We start from the raw sequence: 16,058 nt of genomic DNA, 5'->3' as shown, positions 1-16,058 counted from the left end.
CTTTCTGGAGTCAGAGGCCCCTGGGTGGAGGGCCAGGGGGCACCCTGGGGCCTCTACTGCAAGTCCAGGGAGAGAGGTGGACCCCTGGGTAGCTTGCTGGGGTCAGAAGCCCCTAGGTGGAGGGCCAAGGGGCAACCTGGGGCCTCTAATGCAAGTCCAGGGAGAGAGGTGGACCCCTGGGTAGCTTGCTGGGGTCAGAGGCCCCTAGGTGGAGGGCAAGGGGGCACCCTGGGGCCCATACTGGAAGTCCAGGGAGAGAGGTGGACCCCTCGGTAGCTTGCTGGGGTCAGAGGCCCCTAGGTGAAGGGATAGGGGGGCACCCTGGGGCCTATCCTGCAAGTCCAGGAAGAGAGGTGGACCCCTGGGTAGCTTGCTGGGGTCAGAGGCCCCTATGTGGAGGGTCAGGGGGCACGTTGGGACCTATACGGCAAGTCCAGGCAGAGAGGTGGACCCCAGGATAGCTTGCTGGGGTCAGAGGCCCCTAGTTGGAGGGCCAGAGGGAACTCTGGGGCCTCTACTGCAAGTCCAGAGAGAGAGCTGGACCCCTGGGTAGCTTGCTGGGGTCAAAGGCTCCTAGGTGGAGGGCCAGGGGACACCCTGGGGCCTCTACTGCAAGACCAGGGAGAGAGCTGGAACCCTGGGTAGCTTGCTGGGGTCAGAGGCCCCTAGGTGGACGGCAAGTGGGGCACCCTGGGGCCTATACTGCAAGTCCAAGGAGAGTGGTGGACCCCTGGGTAGCTTTCTGGGATCAGAGGCCCCTAGGTGGAGGGCTAGGGGGTCACCCTGGGGCCTATACTACAAGTCCAAGGAGAGAGGTGGACCCCTTGGTAGCTTGCTGGGGTCAGAGGCACTAGGTGGAGGGCCAAGGGGCACCCTTGGGTGTCTACTGCAAGTCCAGGGAGAGAGGTGGACCCCTGGGTAGCTTGCTGGGGTCAGAGGCCCCTAGGTGGAGGGCCAATGGGCACATTTGGGCCTCTACTGCAAGTCCAGGGAGAGAGATAGACCCCTGGGTAGCTTGCTGGTGTCAGAGGCCACTAGGTAAATGGGAAAGGGGGCACCCTGGTTCCTATACTGCAAGTCCAGGGAGAGAGGTGGACCCCTGGGTAGCTTGCTGAGGTAAGAGGCCTCTAGGTGGGGGGTTAGGGGGCACCTTGGGGCCTATACGGCAAGTCCAAGGAGAGAGGTAGACCCCAAGGTAGCTTGCTGGGGTCAAAGGACACTAAGTAGAGGGCCAAAGAGCACCCTGGGGCCTATCCTGCAAGTCCAGGAAGAGAGGTGGACCCCTGGGTAGCTTGCTGGGGTCAGAGGCCCCTGGGTGGAAGGCCAGGGGACACCCTGGGGCCTCTACTGCAAGCCCAGAGAGAGATCCTGACCCCTGGGTAGCTTGCAGGGGTCAGAGGCCCCTAGGTGGAGGGCAAGGAGGGCAACCTGGGGCCTATCTTGCAAGTCCAGGGAGAGAGGTGGACCCCTGGGTAGCTTGCTGGGGTCAGAGGCCCCTAGGTGGAAGGCCAGGGGACACCCTGGGGCCTCTACTGCAAGTCCAGGGAGAGAGGTGGACCCCTGGGTAGCTTGCTGGGGTCAGAGGATCCTAGGTGAATGGCAAGGGGGCACCCTGGGGCCTATACTGCAAGTCCAGGGAGAGACGTGGACCCCTGGGTAGCTTGCTGGGGTCAGAGGCCCCTAGGTAAAGGGATAGGGGGCACCCTGGAGCCTATACCTCCAGTTTAGGGAGAGAGGTGGACCCCTGGGTAGCTTGCTGGGGTCAGAGGCCCCTAGGTGGAGGGCCATAGGGCACCCTGGGGCCTCTATTGTAAGTTCAGAGAGAGAGAGCTGGACCCCTGGGTAGCTTGCTGGGGTCATATGCCCCTAGGTGGAGGGCCAGGGGGCGTGCTTGGGCCTCTACTGAAACTCCAGGGAGAGAGGTGGACCACAGGGTAGCTTGCTGGGGTCAGAGGCCCATAGGTGGAGGGCCAGGGGGCCCCCTGGGGCCTATACTGCAAGTCAAGGGAGAGAAGTGGACCCCTCGGTAGCTTTCTGGGGTCAGAAGCCCCTAGGTGGAGGGTCAATGGGCACCTTTGTGCCTATACGGCAAGTCCAGGGAGAGAGGTGGACCCCTGGGTAGCTTGCTTGGGTCTGAGGCTCCTAGGTGGAGGGTCAGGGGGCACCCTGGGGCCTCTACTGAAACTGCAGGGAGAGAAGTGGACCCCTGGGAAGCTTACTAGGGTACAGAGGCCCCTAGGTGGAGGGCCAGGGGGCACCCTGGGGCCTATACTGCAAGTCCAGGGAGAGAAGTGGACCCCTGAGTAGCTTGCTGGGGTCAGAGGCCCCTAGGTGGAGGGCCAGGGGGCATGCTGGGGCCTATACTGCAAGACCAGGGAGAGAGGTGGACACCTGGGTAGCTTGCTGGGGTCAGAGGCCCCTAGGTGGAGGGCCAGGGGGCATGCTGGGGCCTATCCTGCAAGTCCAGGCATAGAGGTGGACCCCTGGGTAGCTTGCTGGGGTCAGAGGCCCCTAAGTGGAGGGCGAGGGGGCATCCTGGGGCCTCTAATGCAAGTCCAGGGAGAGCGGTGGACCCATGGGTAGCTTGCTGGGGTCAGAGGCCCCTAGGTGGAGGGCCAGGGGGCACCCTGGGGCCAATACTAAAACTCCAGGGAGAGAGGTGGACCACTTGGTAGCTTGCTGGGGTCAGAGGCCCCTAGGTGGAGGGCCATGGGGCACCCTTGGGCCTCTACTGTAAGTCCAGAGAGAGAGAGCTTGACCGCTGGGTAGCTTGCTGGGGTCATATGCCCCTAGGTGGAGTGCCAGGGGGGGACCCTGGGGCCTATACTGCAAGTCCAGGGAGAGAGGTGGACCCCTGGGTAGCTTTCTGGAGTCAGAGGCCCCTGGGTGGAGGGCCAGGGGGCACCCTGGGGCCTCTACTGCAAGTCCAGGGAGAGAGGTGGACCCCTGGGTAGCTTGCTGGGGTCAGAAGCCCCTAGGTGGAGGGCCAGGGGGCACCCTGGGGCCTATACTGCCAGTATAGGGAAAAAGGTGGACCCCTGGGTAGCTTGCTGGGGTCAGAGGCCCATAGGTGGAGGGCCAGGGGACACCCTGGGGCCTATCCTGCAAGTCCAGGAAGAGAAGTGGACCCCTGGGTAGCTTGCTGGCTTCAGAGTCTCCTAGGTGGAGGGCCAGGGGACACCCTGGGGCCTATCCTGCAAGTCCAGGAAGAGACGTGGACCCCTGGGTAGCTTGCTGGAGTCAGAGGCCCCTGGGTGGAGGGTCGGGGGGCACCTTGGGGCATCTGCTGCAAGTCCAGGCAGAGATGTGTACCCCTGGGTAGCTTGCTGGGGTCAGAGGCCCCTAAGTGGAGTGCGAGGGGGCAGCCTGGGGCCTCTACTGCAAGTCCAGGGAGAGAGATAGACCCCTGGGTAGCTTCCTGGTGTCAGAGGCCACTAGGTAAATGGGAAAGGGGGCACCCTGGTTCCTATACTGCAAGTCCAGGGAGAGAGGTGGACCCCTGGGTAGCTTGCTGAGGTAAGAGGCCTCTAGGTGGGGGGTTAGGGGGCACCTTGGGGCCTATACGGCAAGTCCAAGGAGAGAGGTAGACCCCAAGGTAGCTTGCTGGGGTCAAAGGACACTAAGTAGAGGGCCAAAGAGCACCCTGGGGCCTATCCTGCAAGTCCAGGAAGAGAGGTGGACCCCTGGGTAGCTTGCTGGGGTCAGAGGCCCCTAGGTGGAAGGCCAGGGGACACCCTGGGGCCTCTACTGCAAGCCCAGAGAGAGATCCTGACCCCTGGGTAGCTTGCTGGGGTCAGAGGCCCCTAGGTAAAGGGATAGGGGGCACCCTGGAGCCTATACCTCCAGTTTAGGGAGAGAGGTGGACCCCTGGGTAGCTTGCTGGGGTCAGTGGCCCCGAGGTGGAGGGCCATAGGGCACCCTGGGGCCTCTACTGCAAGTCCAGAGAGAGAGAGCTGGACCCCTGGGTAGCTTGCTGGGGTCATATGCCCCTAGGTGGAGGGCCAGGGGGCGTGTCTGGGCCTCTACTGAAACTCCAGGGAGAGAGGTGGACCACAGGGTAGCTTGCTGGGGTCAGAGGCCCATCGGTGGAGGGCCAGGGGGCCCCCTGGGGCCTATACTGCAAGTCAAGGGAGAGAAGTGGACCCCTCGGTAGCTTTCTAGGGTCAGAAGCCCCTAGGTGGAGGGTCAATGGGCACCTTTGTGCCTATACGGCAAGTCCAGGGAGAGAGGTGGAGCCCTGGGTAGCTTGCTTGGGTCTGAGGCTCCTAGGTGGAGGGTCAGGGGGCACCCTGGGGCCTCTACTGAAACTCCAGGGAGAGAAGTGGACCCCTGGGAAGCTTACTAGGGTCAGAGGCCCCTAGGTGGAGGGCCAGGGGGCACCCTGGGGCCTATACTGCAAGTCCAGGGAGAGAAGTGGACCCCTGGGTAGCTTGCTGGGGTCAGAGGCCCCTAGGTGGAGGGCCAGGGGGCATGCTGGGGCCTATACTGCAAGACCAGGGAGAGAGGTGGACCCCTGGGTAGCTTGCTGGGGTCAGAGGCCCCTAGGTGGAGGGCCAGGGGGCATGCTGGGGCCTATCCTGCAAGTCCAGGCATAGAGGTGGACCCCTGGGTAGCTTGCTGGGGTCAGAAGCCCCTAAGTGGAGGGCGAGGGGGCATCCTGGGGCCTCTAATGCAAGTCCAGGGAGAGCGGTGGACCCCTGGGTAGCTTGCTGGGGTCAGAGGCCCCTAGGTGGAGGGCCAGGGGGCACCCTGGGGCCAATACTAAAACTCCAGGGAGAGAGGTGGACCACTTGGTAGCTTGCTGGGGTCAGAGGCCCCTAGGTGGAGGGCCATGGGGCACCCTTGGGCCTCTACTGTAAGTCCAGAGAGAGAGAGCTTGACCGCTGGGTAGCTTGCTGGGGTCATATGCCCCTAGGTGGATTGCCAGGGGGCGTGCTGGGGCCTCTACTGAAACTCCAGGGAGAGAGGTGGACCCCAGGGTAGCTTGCTGGGGTCAGAGGCCCATAGGTGGAGGGCCAGGGGTCACCCTGGGGCCTATCTTGCAAGTCCAGGGAGAGAGGTGGACCCCTGGGTAGCTTGCTGGGGTCAGAGGCCCCTAGGTGGAGGGCCAGCAGACACCCTGGGGCCTCTACTGAAAGTCCAGGAAGAGAGGTGGACCCCTGGGTAGCTTGCTGGCTTTAGAGGCCCCTAGGTGAAGGGCAAGGGGGGGACCCTGGGGCCTATACTGCAAGTCCAGGGAGAGAGGTGGACCCCTGGGTAGCTTTCTGGAGTCAGAGGCCCCTGGGTGGAGGGCCAGGGGGCACCCTGGGGCCTCTACTGCAAGTCCAGGGAGAGAGGTGGACCCCTGGGTAGCTTGCTGGGGTCAGAAGCCCCTAGGTGGAGGGCCAAGGGGCAACCTGGGGCCTCTAATGCAAGTCCAGGGAGAGAGGTGGACCCCTGGGTAGCTTGCTGGGGTCAGAGGCCCCTAGGTGGAGGGCAAGGGGGCACCCTGGGGCCCATACTGGAAGTCCAGGGAGAGAGGTGGACCCCTCGGTAGCTTGCTGGGGTCAGAGGCCCCTAGGTGAAGGGATAGGGGGGCACCCTGGGGCCTATCCTGCAAGTCCAGGAAGAGAGGTGGACCCCTGGGTAGCTTGCTGGGGTCAGAGGCCCCTATGTGGAGGGTCAGGGGGCACGTTGGGACCTATACGGCAAGTCCAGGCAGAGAGGTGGACCCCAGGATAGCTTGCTGGGGTCAGAGGCCCCTAGTTGGAGGGCCAGAGGGAACTCTGGGGCCTCTACTGCAAGTCCAGAGAGAGAGCTGGACCCCTGGGTAGCTTGCTGGGGTCAAAGGCTCCTAGGTGGAGGGCCAGGGGACACCCTGGGGCCTCTACTGCAAGACCAGGGAGAGAGCTGGAACCCTGGGTAGCTTGCTGGGGTCAGAGGCCCCTAGGTGGACGGCAAGTGGGGCACCCTGGGGCCTATACTGCAAGTCCAAGGAGAGTGGTGGACCCCTGGGTAGCTTTCTGGGATCAGAGGCCCCTAGGTGGAGGGCTAGGGGGTCACCCTGGGGCCTATACTACAAGTCCAAGGAGAGAGGTGGACCCCTTGGTAGCTTGCTGGGGTCAGAGGCACTAGGTGGAGGGCCAAGGGGCACCCTTGGGTGTCTACTGCAAGTCCAGGGAGAGAGGTGGACCCCTGGGTAGCTTGCTGGGGTCAGAGGCCCCTAGGTGGAGGGCCAATGGGCACATTTGGGCCTCTACTGCAAGTCCAGGGAGAGAGATAGACCCCTGGGTAGCTTGCTGGTGTCAGAGGCCACTAGGTAAATGGGAAAGGGGGCACCCTGGTTCCTATACTGCAAGTCCAGGGAGAGAGGTGGACCCCTGGGTAGCTTGCTGAGGTAAGAGGCCTCTAGGTGGGGGGTTAGGGGGCACCTTGGGGCCTATACGGCAAGTCCAAGGAGAGAGGTAGACCCCAAGGTAGCTTGCTGGGGTCAAAGGACACTAAGTAGAGGGCCAAAGAGCACCCTGGGGCCTATCCTGCAAGTCCAGGAAGAGAGGTGGACCCCTGGGTAGCTTGCTGGGGTCAGAGGCCCCTGGGTGGAAGGCCAGGGGACACCCTGGGGCCTCTACTGCAAGCCCAGAGAGAGATCCTGACCCCTGGGTAGCTTGCAGGGGTCAGAGGCCCCTAGGTGGAGGGCAAGGAGGGCAACCTGGGGCCTATCTTGCAAGTCCAGGGAGAGAGGTGGACCCCTGGGTAGCTTGCTGGGGTCAGAGGCCCCTAGGTGGAAGGCCAGGGGACACCCTGGGGCCTCTACTGCAAGTCCAGGGAGAGAGGTGGACCCCTGGGTAGCTTGCTGGGGTCAGAGGATCCTAGGTGAATGGCAAGGGGGCACCCTGGGGCCTATACTGCAAGTCCAGGGAGAGACGTGGACCCCTGGGTAGCTTGCTGGGGTCAGAGGCCCCTAGGTAAAGGGATAGGGGGCACCCTGGAGCCTATACCTCCAGTTTAGGGAGAGAGGTGGACCCCTGGGTAGCTTGCTGGGGTCAGAGGCCCCTAGGTGGAGGGCCATAGGGCACCCTGGGGCCTCTATTGTAAGTTCAGAGAGAGAGAGCTGGACCCCTGGGTAGCTTGCTGGGGTCATATGCCCCTAGGTGGAGGGCCAGGGGGCGTGCTTGGGCCTCTACTGAAACTCCAGGGAGAGAGGTGGACCACAGGGTAGCTTGCTGGGGTCAGAGGCCCATAGGTGGAGGGCCAGGGGGCCCCCTGGGGCCTATACTGCAAGTCAAGGGAGAGAAGTGGACCCCTCGGTAGCTTTCTGGGGTCAGAAGCCCCTAGGTGGAGGGTCAATGGGCACCTTTGTGCCTATACGGCAAGTCCAGGGAGAGAGGTGGACCCCTGGGTAGCTTGCTTGGGTCTGAGGCTCCTAGGTGGAGGGTCAGGGGGCACCCTGGGGCCTCTACTGAAACTCCAGGGAGAGAAGTGGACCCCTGGGAAGCTTACTAGGGTACAGAGGCCCCTAGGTGGAGGGCCAGGGGGCACCCTGGGGCCTATACTGCAAGTCCAGGGAGAGAAGTGGACCCCTGAGTAGCTTGCTGGGGTCAGAGGCCCCTAGGTGGAGGGCCAGGGGGCATGCTGGGGCCTATACTGCAAGACCAGGGAGAGAGGTGGACACCTGGGTAGCTTGCTGGGGTCAGAGGCCCCTAGGTGGAGGGCCAGGGGGCATGCTGGGGCCTATCCTGCAAGTCCAGGCATAGAGGTGGACCCCTGGGTAGCTTGCTGGGGTCAGAGGCCCCTAAGTGGAGGGCGAGGGGGCATCCTGGGGCCTCTAATGCAAGTCCAGGGAGAGCGGTGGACCCATGGGTAGCTTGCTGGGGTCAGAGGCCCCTAGGTGGAGGGCCAGGGGGCACCCTGGGGCCAATACTAAAACTCCAGGGAGAGAGGTGGACCACTTGGTAGCTTGCTGGGGTCAGAGGCCCCTAGGTGGAGGGCCATGGGGCACCCTTGGGCCTCTACTGTAAGTCCAGAGAGAGAGAGCTTGACCGCTGGGTAGCTTGCTGGGGTCATATGCCCCTAGGTGGAGTGCCAGGGGGGGACCCTGGGGCCTATACTGCAAGTCCAGGGAGAGAGGTGGACCCCTGGGTAGCTTTCTGGAGTCAGAGGCCCCTGGGTGGAGGGCCAGGGGGCACCCTGGGGCCTCTACTGCAAGTCCAGGGAGAGAGGTGGACCCCTGGGTAGCTTGCTGGGGTCAGAAGCCCCTAGGTGGAGGGCCAGGGGGCACCCTGGGGCCTATACTGCCAGTATAGGGAAAAAGGTGGACCCCTGGGTAGCTTGCTGGGGTCAGAGGCCCATAGGTGGAGGGCCAGGGGACACCCTGGGGCCTCTACTGAAAGTCCATGAAGAGAGGTGGACCCCTGGGTAGCTTGCTGGCTTCAGAGGCCCCTAGGTGAAGGGCAAGGGGGGGACCCTGGGGCCTATACTGCAAGTCCAGGGAGAGAGGTGGACCCCTGGGTAGCTTTCTGGAGTCAGAGGCCCCTGGGTGGAGGGCCAGGGGGCACCCTGGGGCCTATACTGCAAGTCCAGGGAGAGAGGTGGACCCCTGGGTAGCTTGCTGGGGTCAGAAGCCCCTAGGTGGAGGGCCAGGGGGCACCCTGGGGCCTATACTGCCAGTATAGGGAAAAAGGTGGACCCCTGGGTAGCTTGCTGGGGTCAGAGTCCCATAGGTTGAGGGCCAGGGGACACCCTGGGGCCTCTACTGCAAGTCCAGGGAGAGAGGTGGACCCATGGGTAGCTTGCTGGGTCAGAGGCCCCTAGGTGGAGGGCTAAGTGGCACCCTGGGGCCTTTATTGCAAGTCCAGCGAGAGACGTAGACCCCTGGGTAGCTTGCTGGGGTCAGAGTCTCCTAGGTGGAGGGCCAGGGGACACCCTGGGGCCTATCCTGCAAGTCCAGGAAGAGAGGTGGACCCCTGGGTAGCTTGCTGGGGTCAGAGGCCCCTAGGTGGAGGGTCGGGGGGCACCTTGGGGCATCTGCTGCAAGTCCAGGCAGAGAGGTGTACCCCTGGGTAGCTTGCTGGGGTCAGAGGCCCCTAAGTGGAGTGCGAGGGGGCAGCCTGGGGCGTCTAGTGCAAGTCCAAGGAAAGAGGTGGACCCCTGGGTAGCTTGCTGGGGTCTGAGGCCCCTAGGTGGAGGGCCAGGGGGCACCCTGGGGCCTCTACTGAAACTCCAGGGAGAGAGGTGGACCCCAGGGTAGCTTGCTCGGGTCAGAAGCCCATAGGTGGAGGGCCAGGGGGCACCCTGGGGCCTATCCTTCAAGTCCAGGGAGAGATGTGGACCCCTGGGTAGCTTGCTGGGGTCAGAGGCCACTAGGTGGAGGGCCAGAGGGCATGCTGGGGCCTAGCTTGCAAGTCCAGGCAGAGAGGTGGACCCCTGGGTAGCTTGCTGGGGTCAGAGGCCCCTAAGTGGAGGGCGAGGGGGCAGCCTGGGGCGTCTAGTGCAAGTCCAGGGAGAGAGGTGGACCCCTGTGTAGCTTGCTGGGGTCTGAGGCCCCTAGGTGGAGGCCCAGGGGGCACCCAGGGGCCTATCCTGCAAGTCCAGGATGAGAGGTGGACCCCTGGGTAGCTTGCTGGGGTCAGAGGCCCCTAGGTGGAGGGCCATGGGGGACCCTGGGGCCTCTACTGCAAGACCAGGGAGAGAGGTGAACCCCTGGGTAGCTTGACCCTCCACTTGCCACTTGACCCTCCACCCTGAGGCCTCTACTGCCAGTATAGGGAAAAAGGTGGACCCCTGGGTAGTTTGCTGGGTCAGAGGCCCCTAGGTGGAGGGTCAAGTGGCACCCTGGGGCCTTTACTGCAAGGCCAGGGAGAGACATAGACCCCTGGGTAGCTTTCTGGGGTCAGAGTCTCCTAGGTGGAGGGCCAGGGGACACCCTGGGGCCTATCCTGCAAGTCCAGGAAGAGAAGTGGACCCCTGGGTAGCTTGCTGGCTTCAGAGGCCCCTAGGTGGAGGGCAAGGGGGGGACCCTGGGGCCTATACTGCAAGTCCAGGGAGAGAGGTGGACCCCTGGGTAGCTTTCTGGAGTCAGAGGTCCCTGGGTGGAGGGCCAGGGGGCACCCTGGGGCCTCTACTGCAAGTCCAGGGAGAGAGGTGGACCCCTGGGTAGCTTGCTGGGGTCAGAAGCCCATAGGTGGAGGGCCAGGGGGCACCCTGGGGCCTATACTGCCAGTATAGGGAAAAAGGTGGACCCCAGGGTAGCTTGCTGGGGTCAGAGGCCCATAGGTGGAGTGCGAGGGGGCAGCCTGGGGCGTCTAGTGCAAGTCCAGGGAAAGAGGTGGACCCCTGGGTAGCTTGCTGGGGTCTGAGGCCCCTAGGTGGAGGGCCAGGGGGCACCCTGGGACCTCTACTGAAACTCCAGGGAGAGAGGTGGACCCCAGGGTAGCTTGCTCGGGTCAGAAGCCCATAGGTGGAGGGCCAGGGGGCACCCTGGGGCCTATCCTGCAAGTCCAGGGAGAGAGGTGGACCCCTGGGTAGCTTGCTGGGGTCAGAGGCCACTAGGTGGAGGGCCAGAGGGCATGCTGGGGCCTAGCTTGCAAGTCCAGGCAGAGAGGTGGACCCCTGGGTAGCTTGCTGGGGTCAGAGGCCCCTAAGTGGAGGGCGAGGGGGCAGCCTGGGGCGTCTAGTGCAAGTCCAGGGAGAGAGGTGGACCCCTGGGTAGCTTGCTGGGGTCTGAGGCCCCTAGGTGGAGGGCCAGGGGGCACCCTGGGGCCCATTCTGCAAGTCCAGGAAGAGAGGTGGATCCCTGGGTAGCTTGCTGGGGTCAGAGGCCCCTGGGTGGAGGGCCATGGGGGACCCTGGGGCCTCTACTGCAAGTCCAGGGAGAGAGGTGAACCCCTGGGTAGCTTGCTGGGGTCAGAAGCCCCTAGGTGGAGGGCCAGGGGGCACCCTGAGGCCTCTACTGCCAGTATAAGGAAAAAGGTGGACCCCTGGGTAGTTTGCTGGGTCAGAGGCCCCTAGGTGGAGGGTCAAGTGGCACCCTGGGGCCTTTACTGCAAGGCCAGGGAGAGACATAGACCCCTGGGTAGCTTTCTGGGGTCAGAGTCTCCTAGGTGGAGGGCCAGGGGACACCCTGGGGCCTATCCTGCAAGTCCAGGAAGAGAAGTGGACCCCTTGGTAGCTTGCTGGCTTCAGAGGCCCCTAGGTGGAGGGCAAGGGGGGGACCCTGGGGCCTATACTGCAAGTCCAGGGAGAGAGGTGGACCCCTGGGTAGCTTTCTGGAGTCAGAGGCCCCTGGGTGGAGGGCCAGGGGGCAACCTGGGGCCTATACTGCCAGTATATGGAAAAAGGTGGACCCCTGGGTAGTTTGCTGGGGTCAGAGGCCCATAGGTGGAGGGCCAGGGCACACCCTGGGGCCTCTACTGCAAGTCCAGGGAGAGAGGTGGACCCATGGGTAGCTTGCTGGGTCAGAGGCCCCTAGGTGGAGGGCCAGGGGACACCCTGGGGCCTATCCTGCAAGTCTAGGAAGAGAGGTGGACCCCTGGGTAGCTTGCTGGGGTCAGAGGCCCCTAGGTGGAGGGTCGGGGGGCACCTTGGGGCATCTGCTGCAAGTCCAGGCAGAGAGGTGTACCCCTGGGTAGCTTGCTGGGGTCAGAGGCCCCTAAGTGGAGTGCGAGGGGGCAGCCTGGGGCGTCTAGTGCAAGTCCAGGGAGAGACGTAGACCCCTGGGTAGCTTGCTGGGGTCAGAGTCTCCTAAGTGGAGGGCCAGGGGACACCCTGGGGCCTATCCTGCAAGTCCAGGAAGAGAGGTGGACCCCTAGGTAGCTTGCTGGGGTCAGAGGCCCCTAAGTGGAGTGTCGGGGGGCACCTTGGGGCCTAAATGGCAAGTCCAGGGAGAGAGGTGGACCTCTGGGTACCTTGCTGGGGTCAGAGGCCCCTAGGTGGAAGGCAAGGGGGGCACCCGGGGGCTTATACTGCAAGTCCAGGGAAAGAGGTGGACCCCTGGGTGGCTTGCTGGGGTCAGAGGCCCCTGGGTGGAGGGCCAGGGGGCACCCTGGGGCCTCTAATGCAAATCCAGTGAGAGAGGTGGACCCCTTGGTAGCTTGCTGGGGTCAGAGACCCCTAGGTGGAGGGCAAGGGGGGCACCCTGCGGCCTATTCTGCCAGTTTAGGGAGAGAGGTGAACCCTTGGGTAGCTTGCTGGGGTCAAAGGCCCCTAGGTGGAGGGCCAGGGGGCATGATGGGGTCTGTCCTGCAAGTCCAGGCAGAGAGGTGGACCCCTGGGTAGCTTGCTGGGGTCAGAACCCCTAGGTGGAGGGTCAGGGGGCACCTTGGGGCCTATACCGCAAATCCAGGGAGAGATGGACCCCAGGGTAGCTTGCTGGGGTCAGAGGCCCCTAGGTGGAGGGCCAGGGAGCACCCTGGGGCCTATCCTGCAAGTCCAGGAAGAGAGGTGGACCCCTGGGTAGCTTGCTGGGGTCAGAGGCCCCTAGGTATAGGGTCAGGGGGCACGTTGGGACCTATACGGCAAGTCCAGTCAGAGAGGTGGACCCCAGGATAGCTTGCTGGGGTCAGAGGCCCCTAGGTGGAGGGCCAAGGGGCACCCTGGGGCCTAATCTGCAAGTCCAGGGAGAGAGGTGGACCCCTGGGTAGCTTGCTGGGGTCAAAGGCCCCTGGGTGGAGGGCCAGGGTGCACCCTGGGGCCTCTACTGCAATTCCAGGGAGAGAGGTTTACCCCTAGGTAGATTGCTGGGGTCAGAAGCCCCTAGGTGGAGGGCCAGGGGGCACCCTGGGGCCTATACTGCCAGTTTAGGGAAAAAGGTGGACCCCTGGGTAGCTTGCTGGGGTCAGAGGCCCCTAGGTGGAGGGCCAAGGGGCAACCTGGGGCCTCTAATGCAAGTCCAGGGAGAGAGGTGGACCCCTGGGTAGCTTGCTGGGGTCAGAGGCCCCTAGGTGGAAGGCAAGGGGGCACCCTAGGGCCTATACTGCAAGACCAGGAAGAGAGGTGTACCGCTGGCTAGCTTGCTGGGGTCAGAAGCCCCTAGGTGGAGGGGCAGGGGGGCACCCTGGGGCCTCTACTGCAAGCCCAGAGAGAGAGCCTGACCCCTGGGTAGCTTGCTGGGGTCAGAAGCCCCTAGGTGAATGGCAAGGGGGCACCCTGGGGCCTATACTGCAAGCCCAGAGAGAGAGCCTGACCCCTGGGTAGCTTGCAGGGGTCAGAGGCCCCTAGGTGAAGGGATAGGGGGCACCCTGGAGCCTATACCTCCAGTTACGGGAGAGAGGTGGACCCCTGGGTAGCTTGCTGGGGTCAGAGGCCCCTAGGTGGAGGGCCAGCGGGCACCCTGGGGCCTATACTGCCAGTTAAGGGAAAAAGGTGGACCCCTGGGTAGCGTGCTGGGGTCAGAGGCCCCTAGGTTGAGGGCAAGGGGGGCACCCTCGGGCCTATACTGCAAGTCCAGGAAGAGAGGTGGAACCCAGGGTAGCTTGCTGGGGTCAAAGGCCCCTAGGTGGAGGGAGAGGGGGTACCCTGGGGCCTCTAATGCAAGTCCAGGGAGAGAGGTGGACCCCTGGGTAGCATGCTGGGGTCAAAGGCCCCTAGGTGGAGGGCCAAAGGGCACCCAGGGGCCTATCCTGCAAGTCCAGGAAGAGAGGTGGACACCTGGATAGCTTGCTGGGGTCAAAACCCCTAGGTGGAGGGTCAGGGGGCACCTTGGGGCCTATACCGCAAGTCCAGGGAGAGAGGTGGACCCCAGGGTAGCTTGCTGGGGTCAGAGGCCCCTAGGTGGAGGGCCAAGTGGCACCCTGGGGCCTTTACTGCAAGTCCAGGGAGAGACGTAGACCCCTGGGTAGCTTGCTGGGGTCCGAGGCCCCTAGTTGGAGGGCCAGAGGGAACTCTGGGGCCTCTACTGCAAGTCCAGAGAGAGAGGTGGACCCCTTGGTACCTTGCTGGGGTCAGAGGCCCCTAGGTGGAAGGCAAGGGGGGCACCCGGGGGCTTCTACTGCAAGTCCAGGGAGAGAGGTGGACCCCTGGGTAGCTTGCTGGGGTCAGAGGCCCCTGGGTGGAGGGCCAGGGGGCACCCTGGGGCCTCTACTGCAAATCCAGTGAGAGAGGTGGACCCCTTGGTAGCTTGCTGGGGTCAGAGACCCCTAGGTGGAGGGCAAGGGGGGCACCCTGCGGCCTATTCTGCCAGTTTAGGGAGAGAGGTGAACCCTTGGGTAGCTTGCTGGGGTCAAAGGCCCCTAGGTGGAGGGCCAGGGGGCATGATGGGGTCTATCCTGCAAGTCCAGGCAGAGAGGTGGACCCCTGGGTAGCTTGCTGGGGTCTGAACCCCTAGGTGGAGGGTCAGGGGGCACCTTGGGGCCTATACCGCAAATCCAGGGAGAGATGGACCCCAGGGTAGCTTACTGGGGTCAGAGGCCCCTAGGTGGAGGGCCAGGGGTCACCCTGGGGCCTATCCTGCAAGTCCAGGAAGAGAGGTGGACCCCTGGGTAGCTTGCTGGGGTCAGAGGCCCCTAGGTGGAGGGTCAGAGGCACGTTGGTACCTATACGGCAAGTCCAGGCAGAGAGGTGGACCCCAGGATAGCTTGCTGGGGTCAGAGGCCCCTAGGTGGAGGGCCAAGGGGCACCCTGGGGCCTAATCTGCAAGTCCAGGGAGAGAGGTGGACCCCTGGGTAGCTTGCTGGGGTCAAAGGCCCCTGGGTGGAGGGCCAGGGTGCACCCTGGGGCCTCTACTGCAATTCCAGGGAGAGAGGTTTACCCCTAGGTAGATTGCTGGGGTCAGAAGCCCCTAGGTGGAGGGCCAGGGGGCACCCTGGGGCCTATACTGCCAGTTTAGGGAAAAAGGTGGACCCCTGGGTAGCTTGCTGGGGTCAGAGGCCCCTAGGTGGAGGGCCAAAGGGCAACCTGGGGCCTCTAATGCAATTCCAGGGAGAGAGGTGGACCCCTGGGTAGCTTGCTGGGGTCAGAGGCCCCTAGGTGGAGGGCAAGGGGGCACCCTGGGGCCTATACTGCAAGTCCAGGGAGAGAGGTGGACCCCTGGGTAGCTTGCTGGGGTCAGAGGCCCCTAGGTGAAGGGATAGGGGGGCACCCTGGGGCCTATCCTGCAAGTCCAGGAAGAGAGGTGGACCCCTGGGTAGCTTGCTGGGGTCAAAGGCCCCTAAGTGGAGGGTCAGGGGTTACGTTGGGACCTATACGGCAAGTCCAGGCAGAGAGGTGGACCCCAGGATAGCTTGCTGGGGTCAGAGGCCCCTAGTTGGAGGGCCAGAGGGAACTCTGGGGCCTCTACTTCAAGTCCAGAGAGAGAGCTGGACCCCTGGGTAGCTTGCTGGGGTCAAAGGCTCCTAGGTGGAGGGCCAGGGGACACCCTGGGGCCTCTACTGCAAAACCAGGGAGAGAGCTGGACCCCTGGGTAGCTTGCTGGGGTCAGAGGCCCCTAGGTGGACGGCAAGGGGGGCACCCTGGGGCCTATACTGCAATTCCAAGGAGAGTGTTGGACCCCTGGGTAGCTTTCTGGGATCAGAGGCCCCTAGGTGGAGGGCCAGGGGGCACGCTGGGGCCTATCCTGCAAGTCCAGGAAGAGAGGTGGACCCCTGGGTAGCTTGCTGGGGTCATAGGCCCCTAGGTGGAGGGCTAGGGGGTCACCCTGGGGCCTATACTGCAAGTCAAGGGAGAGAAGTGGACCCCTCGGTAGCTTTCTGGGGTCAGAAGCCCCTAGGTGGAGGGTCAATGGGCACCTTTGTGCCTATACGGCAAGTCCAGGGAGAGAGGTGGACCCCTGGGTAGCTTGCTTGGGTCTGAGGCTCCTAGGTGGAGGGTCAGGGGGCACCCTGGGGCCTCTACTGAAACTCCAGGGAGAGAAGTGGACCCCTGGGAAGCTTACTAGGGTACAGAGGCCCCTAGGTGGAGGGCCAAGGGGCACCCTTGGGTGTCTACTGCAAGTCCAGGGAGACAGGTGGACCCCTTGGTAGCTTGCTGGGGTCAGAGGCCCCTAGGTGGAGGGCCAAGGGGCACCCTTGGGTGTCTACTGCAAGTCCAGGGAGACAGGTGGACCCCTGGGTAGCTTGCTGGTGTCAGAGGCCGCTAGGTAAATGGGA

Source organism: Danio rerio, chromosome 7 (assembly GCF_052040795.2).
Source record: "Danio rerio strain M-AB ecotype USA chromosome 7, GRCz13ab, whole genome shotgun sequence".
Taxonomy (NCBI): Eukaryota; Metazoa; Chordata; class Actinopteri; order Cypriniformes; family Danionidae; genus Danio; species Danio rerio.
Note: the sequence above shows the minus strand (reverse complement) of the source record.